This window comes from Etheostoma spectabile, chromosome 18 (assembly GCF_008692095.1).
Source record: "Etheostoma spectabile isolate EspeVRDwgs_2016 chromosome 18, UIUC_Espe_1.0, whole genome shotgun sequence".
NCBI classification, from domain to species: domain Eukaryota; kingdom Metazoa; phylum Chordata; class Actinopteri; order Perciformes; family Percidae; genus Etheostoma; species Etheostoma spectabile.
Genome location: NC_045750.1, coordinates 23,837,798 through 23,845,462, shown reverse-complemented (window position 1 = coordinate 23,845,462; position 7,665 = coordinate 23,837,798).

Sequence of the window (7,665 nt, the reverse complement as noted above, 5' to 3'; positions counted from 1 at the left end):
AGGAATTGATGTTGATGGATAATCCCAGACTGGAATATGTCAACTTTTACTCAATACCACTTGGAAACCACTTCAATGTTTTTTTTCAAATGCTATAAAATTGAATAAGACACCCTGATATTAATGAAAGTGGAGATTTGTACTTGCCAAAGAGCGTTGTGTGGAATCAATCATGTTATTTTGGGTAGTTAAAAAGAACATGGATATAGGAAAATGGGTCAATCTGACCGGAGGACAACATGAGATTTAGCCCTATTCGTTATATAAAGATGGATGTTGTTAATTTTATCATACAATTGAACTGTCCATATAAGGTTGGTTTGATCATTACTCGTTCTACAGTACCACTACATAAAGTAAAGGTGGATGCATGTTTCCTTGGAGCAGGGAGGATCCAAAATCATGTTTGTATCTGTCGCCGTGGTCCTGCTGCACGTCCTGCATTGCCCTGTTACACCCTGCTACGCCCTGCTACGCCCTGCTGTGCCTTGTAATGCCACACAGTGCCCTGCTATGCCATAAACTACAAACTACTATTTCTAGTCACTGTTCCATTATCTGTTACTGTGACTGTTATTGCCAGTCTTCAGTTCAACCCCAACCGGGCGTCAGACTCCACCTACCAAGAGCCTGGGTCTGTCCCAGGTTTCTTCCTTAAAGGAGTTTTTTGCTTGCTTGCTCTGGAGGGAACTACTAGAACTGTTGGGTCCTTGTAAATTATAGAATGGTCTAGACCTACTCTATCTGTAAAGTGTCTCGAGATAACGCTTGGTATGAATTGATACTATAAATAAAATTGAATTGAATTGGATGCTTTGACCATTTAGTCATTATCTGTTCACCCTTGATATTCAAGTACCCCTGGTTGGGAGTCACTGAATGTGTGTGACAGTGCGGATCAAGCGGCCTATGTATACTACACACTGTACAGTATACAGATGTGTTATTATCATATTTTAAAACGTTGAATCTGTGAGTTTGTCATTTTGAACTCCAACTCCAAACATAACCATACTATATCTCTGTCAGCCATCTTCTCTTTCTTTTTCACCTTTTCCTCTATTATTTTGCTTGCTTTATCACATCTCCCTTCATCTTTCCTCCTCTGTCTTTTCTCCTCTCTCTGTTTATTTCATTATTTCTCCTGCGTGATCTCTGTTTACATCTCCTTCTCCCCTGTCCGTCCTTTTTCCCCCCTCTGTCCTCCTTTCTCCTCGTCTTTTTCTCTCCTTCTCCGGCCGTCGTAAATCACTTTCTTGTTGGCTGTTGAAGTGTGAGGAATGGCAGATCTGATGGTTTCTCACAGCTGTTGCAGGCTTTCCCAGGTTCACCTCGCCGCACTGCCCTCTGTGGTCCTGGCTTTCAGACCGGCAGGCAAAATATACAAAACATGGATAGGGTTTTAAATATTTGAACTGCTTTGATGTGTGCTTGACCAACAAGTGAACACATCTTATGCGATATTAAAATAAATCAAGTCCACTTTATGCTTAATCAAAACATAGACCTTAGAACATAGAGTTTCATCTGGCTTTACTGGGTTTTGAAAAGAAATTCAATTATAGATTCTGGTTTCAGTTACATAAAGTGTATGTATGTATGCAAGTATGTATGCATGTATGTATGTATGTACAGTATGTACGTATGTATGTATGTATGTATGCAAGTATATTTGCATGTATGTATGTATGTATGTATGTATGTATGCAAGTATATATGCATGTATGTATGTATGCATGCATGTATGTACAGTATGTATGTATGTACTGTATGTATGCATGTATTTATGTAAGTATGCATGCATGTATGCATGCATGTATGTATGTATGTAAGTATATTTGCATGTATGTATGAATGTACAGTATGTATGTACAGTATGCATGTATGTACTATATGTATGTACTGTATGCATGTGTGTATGTATGTATGTAAGTATATATGCATGTATGTGTGTACGTATGTATGTATGTATGCATGTATGTATGTATGTATGTATGTATGTGTCTGTCTTCAGATACAGCTCAAATCTGAAATTTCTATAATCAGTATTGCAGGGCATGAAAGAGGGCGTGAAAGATATCGCATCCTCCAGGTGGGGTAGAACTTCATCTTGTCATCTGAGTGGTGAGGACTGTGCCAGCGCCTTTAAGAGCAAGGAGGCACTGCTCAAAAAGAAGAAGAACCTCAAATTTCAAAAGGCTTTTAGGTTGGCGGATGGACTTTCAGATCAGTTGGCACGTTATGTATATTGACTAGAATGCAAGATTTGGAGAACATAGAAATTATACCCAGAATCTTTTTACAGTCAGCTGGGTGACGAGTGGAAGCGGGCAGCTGAGCTGATATCCTGGAAGATCTGTATGATGAGGGTCACATAGGGGTGGGAGATAGGGATTCTGAAGCCTATTGTGCCTCCATCTCTTATGGATTTCAGTGGTGATGATGATGCCCTCCTGTGATGAGACGCATGACAATAGTGGTCAGTAAAATGGGGTTTTGATGACTGTTGCTTTCAATTAGCTAGTATTATTAGAATGCCATTTATGTCAGTTTGAGTGATTGCCATCCATTTAATAACCTTGCAATTGATATATGAACTATTTGGCTATTGCAGGAAACTGTTGCGAAACAAAAAAGCAAAAGTTATATAATGAGCCTAAAATGTGCTTGTTTTTCAGCGATAAGGAGTGATTGTACCATATCAATGACATTTCCATTTGATATGAATATGTGAGCTATTTTGTCTTTGGATGTTGGTTTAGCAGATGTGAAAAGAAATTCATAACCAGGCACTATGCGGGTACATTGGAATCCATTTCTCCTTTTCTGACCTGGAAGAGATCTGTTCCTGAAGTGGTTCCCATGTACGAGATCGGGAACAAAATCCACAGTCCTCGTTCTGTGCCAAAATGCATTCTTGAGTCCTCATATGAGGCCTCAGCAGTCTGAGTTAGACCAATACAATTGGTGTCTTCTAAAGTTCTTTCAGTACAAATATCCCTCTTTGTGTTACTCCCGCTCCACTGCAGCTCAGCAGGGAAACTTTCTTCTGTCATATGTACTAAAAAAACTAACTTTGGAAGATGTTTGATTTTTCTAAGTCAGACTTCTGTAGCCTCATATTATCTTTGGCTAAAGGTTAGAACACATAACTTCTGAAACAAGGACTGTGAATTTAGTCCTCCATTTCTTACGTTAAGATGTTTTAATGTGTCCTTGTGTATATTGTTTTAAGACAAACTTGGTATGTATGAACCTATCCTTTAAGCATCATCGCTAAATTTTTTTATTTTAAATCACTAGAGATGAGAAAATAATAATATTAATAATAATAAATTAGCCTGATTTTAAAAGGCAGAAGACATTTCTTAGATCTTGCGTCTAGATTAGTAATACATTCCAGCTGGATACAGTCTGAAAATCCGACATAATGCTTTACTGAACCTCAAAAAAAAATCAACAGCACCAGAAGATGAATTGAATGAGAGACAACATCTTACATCCTGTCCATTTTGGTTTGAGTGCTCATGGACTGTGTAAAACAGGCATCACAGTTCTATAATTGGACGTAACAACTGATTAAACTGATGAGAGAAATTCCCCAAGATGCCTACGCAATGCTTAGCCGACTTCCATCGGGTTACTAAAGTCGGACTGAGTATTTACAGTAAGAGACAGGAGTGTGAATGCCACACACACAGTGCCTTACACAGACATTTGTACACAACAGTGATCCTGCAAGTGTGAAAATGGCCACAGGTGTGAGGACTCTATTAGTGGACATAATATCCATACCTACAGGTGCGTGTGTGGCTGTAATAATGCTAACTTGGACTAAGGTCATTTTTCTTATGCAATACTTAAAGTATGAGTTCTGCCAGGTAAACATGGCCGCCGTCAATCTGTCAATAGTGCCACAGTGAATCTCTCTTGCACCCAGGACAGCCACAGCTCTGTTGTATGAAGACGCAGTGTCCTGTGTCACAGTCTCGCAGCACATTGCCAAATATCCTCTCACCATTCCCCTCCTCTCAGCAGACCTCCTACCCCCACACACAGTTCCATTCCAGGTCAGGTCTCAGTATGGCCACATCACGTACACAAAGCAAAGTGTGATCTAACGCCCGGCATGTGACCCATCCAGCACCGCTATGTGCAAGCAAAGAAGTTTTGAGCCAAATGTTTCCAAGCTGTAAGGACCTTGATCAGAAAGAAAACACAAAAAGAAGCCAAAGATTTGTGTGTGTGTGTGTGTGTTAGAGACACAAAACATGTTCTGGCTCTCACCTTGGTCTATTCAGCCGTTTTCACGCGGCCTAAGTCGTCACTCAAACTGCGAGACAGGATCGGATCATTATTATCACCTCCAGGGATAAACAACATGCAACCTCTCTCGCTCTCTCTCTCACCCCATCCTTCTTCCCAGCTCCCTCCCTCCTCACTTTCACTCCCTCTGTGCTCCCTCACCCTTCCTCCTCCATCGCCCCTCCTCTCATCTTTCCTCTCTCTCTCTCTCCTCGCCCCCATTGAGTGAATAGTGATCATGTCTGGCATTTCATCGGCTCTTTGCACTTCTCTCCTCTATTAAGATTGATGGGCTGCTTGGCTATAAATGAGCATGCTAAGACTTGGACAGGGCCACGGTCAGGCAAGGGCTACATCAGGGCTACATACATATGGACACTCACACGCACCTTCCCTATTAGCAGCAGAATGTCAGAGCTGAGGCCCAGGAAGGGGCACTATTTTTGTTACATGAAAGCATACACACACAGAGAAGATACATACACATACAAACACACCCACACACACGCAGGCATGACCCTGTCAGTCACCTCCAGCAGCATCTGCTGTGGATCAGTAACCAGCACACTGCTGACCGGTAGCTCTATTGGCTCAAACACTCAAATCAAAGACAATAAGGTTGCAGCAGAAACATGTCAACTCTGACTGTGTGCAAGAGGATTTAATCCTACATTACACATTTTGCCCTACCATTAATAAAAGGCTTAGGTGCAGCAATCAATTCGTTTTGGGCCGCACCAAAGCCGAATGAATGTAAAATCAATGTGCGCATCAAAGCTAACAAATCGAATGACTTTTATCAGATCTAATGATTGTGGTTGGTCCCAGGTGGACTTCTTTAACAAGTTTTGTCTTTAAACTTTTTGTGCGTTATTTATTTATTTATTATCTGCTCTAGCTTCTCCAACCTTTTAGACACAGATTTGGTAATAATAATGCTCCAAAATAATGTGAAATTGCATTTTCCCGGGGGAGGACCCCTAACCCGCACCCATGTCTTCCTTTCAATGGGATTTAAAGGAAAACAAAGTCAAGACTTGAATTGATGACAGTCCTGTGACACTTCTACACACATGCCGATGGGAAATTAAACTAGTAACTGGCTTTGTGGGTACATAGATTGTTTGAAATGTTACACTCAGTTCCAGTTCTGAAAAAAGCGCGAAAGTCCCAGACTAGACTTCCTGTCCAGCCTGTCTAAAGTGAAACAATTTCCTTTAAAAAAAAATCTCAACTTCAGAACATCATAGTAACTGCTGGTTTCTTGCTAATAGATACACTTTTTAGCTATCACTTGCTGGCGCCATTTTAATGCTACCAAGCCATCACCCGCCATTAGCATCCCATTGACTGCCATTCATTTTGGCGCCACTTTGACAGCAAATAACTTTACATCTGAAGCGTTTAAAGACTCTATTTGTCCGTTGCTTATATCTAAAGAAACACAACAATGTATAAAAGGCCCCATTACCTTGTATCTCACGTTATGGCTCCGTAGCAGACGTTTTTATAAAAATAGGCCAACGATTGTGTCATAACCACGCGACTTACTGTCGCACAGTAGAGGAATTAACGTGTAGTACAGGGTAAGCTTGCAGACAGTTTGGACTTCCATCAGCTGTTTTAGTTTAATTACTAACGTTAACTAGAATTGTTGTTAGCAATAATTAGCTTGTGCCTATGTTATGTCCTAACAAATACCTACGCTCTCCGTCTCTGCTGATTGGGAATGATTGAGATTTTTCTTGCACAGCTACCAGAAGACTTACAACTTTCAGACAAGTTGTTCATGTCACGTCTACAGCTTCAAGCTCAGTTGGAGGCTATCACCGGAAAAGTGCTTCTAATAGACATCACTGGTCTCCGTCTAGAGCAACGGGATCTGTTGGTCCATGTCTTGAACTGTCTATGCATACGGGGTACGCTACTTCCTGTATTGGCACTGGCTGTTGGCATTGGCTGGAAATTGTGACGTGCAGAATTGTCAACTATGGCTGTAAGATCAAGGTATTCTGGGCTGAAGTCCAGGTGTGGAAATAGTTCAAGGGTGGCTAAAAACAGACCTATTAAATACATAAACATATTACATAGACAGGGATGAAATGGATTGAACTGCATAGCATACTGTTGAACAAGCTTATGTTACAGGGCTGGACCTTTTGTTTATTTGCGTAATGACCAATATCATGATTTGGTTTCACTATTGAATTAAGTTCACTAATGTCTAGAAAAAGCCTGGTTTCCCGTTGGTCTTACTACCTATCTACGGGATTTGTCTTTCAATTCAGTGTAATGTCCCTCATAGAACTCTCTTATAGTTAAGTGTTACATGCTCTTTGTGGATTCTAGTTTGGGTGTTTTCCATCTTTTCTTTGATGCCACTGTTTAGCAGGTGCTTAGGTCAAGTGTTAATTTAAGTTCCCCAAAAAGTCCTCAGCCTTTAAAACTGTCCGCCTAAGGCAGCTGTGAATAACTGTACTGCATTTGGTCCTACGTTGGCCAGAGCCAAGGGACATAGCCACAGATCATATAAAGAACTGATAGACATTTACAAGACATCGCAGAGCCTGTCCTTTCATTTTGGCTCGACACTCAGTCTATCGAGCCTTCTCAGTGTCTCACACAAGCACCACGTGTTATACACTGATTTTGAAGTGTATGTTCACGTGAGTGTGTGTGTTTCTGTGCCTGTGTGTCCCTGCAGAAATCGCCCGAGCTGCGCCTGTCCTTTTTGTTGACATGGAAAGATTACAGGAAAATATTGTGGCGTAATTATTTCTTAACACCCGCCTCATAGATCAGAGTTCATGGGGTGCTACTGAGAAGCATGCCCTGCGTAGCTGACCATAAGTCAGACAAAGATTTAATGGCTGTAAAGGACACCCTGAGCCTCCGATTCTCGCAACTGTCATCAAATACCCGCTAGGCCATTAACAGGTCACGCAGAAGTGGCTGAGCTGATCCTGCCACATCATCAGCATGCCCACCCTCCTCTTGTCACCAGCTGATCCCCCCCCCACCCCACCCCCAGAGCACAGGTGCACTTCCAGTGACAGAAGAGCCTCTTTGCTCCAACATTCAGTCCTGTCTTCTCTCTCATCCATCAATCTTGGGCTCCTTAAATTGAGAAACACTGCAACGCGCCCGATTGATATGACCCTTGATAATAATCCTGAAGTCTTTCCCTGAAATCCTAATGTTGACACATATTTTAATATCATAACAAAATTCCTATTCGGGGTATCTTTGAGAAGTCCTTCTGTCTTTAAGAAACATGAGGCTTTTTCTTTGTGTCAAATGGCTAAACCGCCATTTGTAATTCTAATATGCTGCTCATCAGACACAAACAGACCTCCTTTT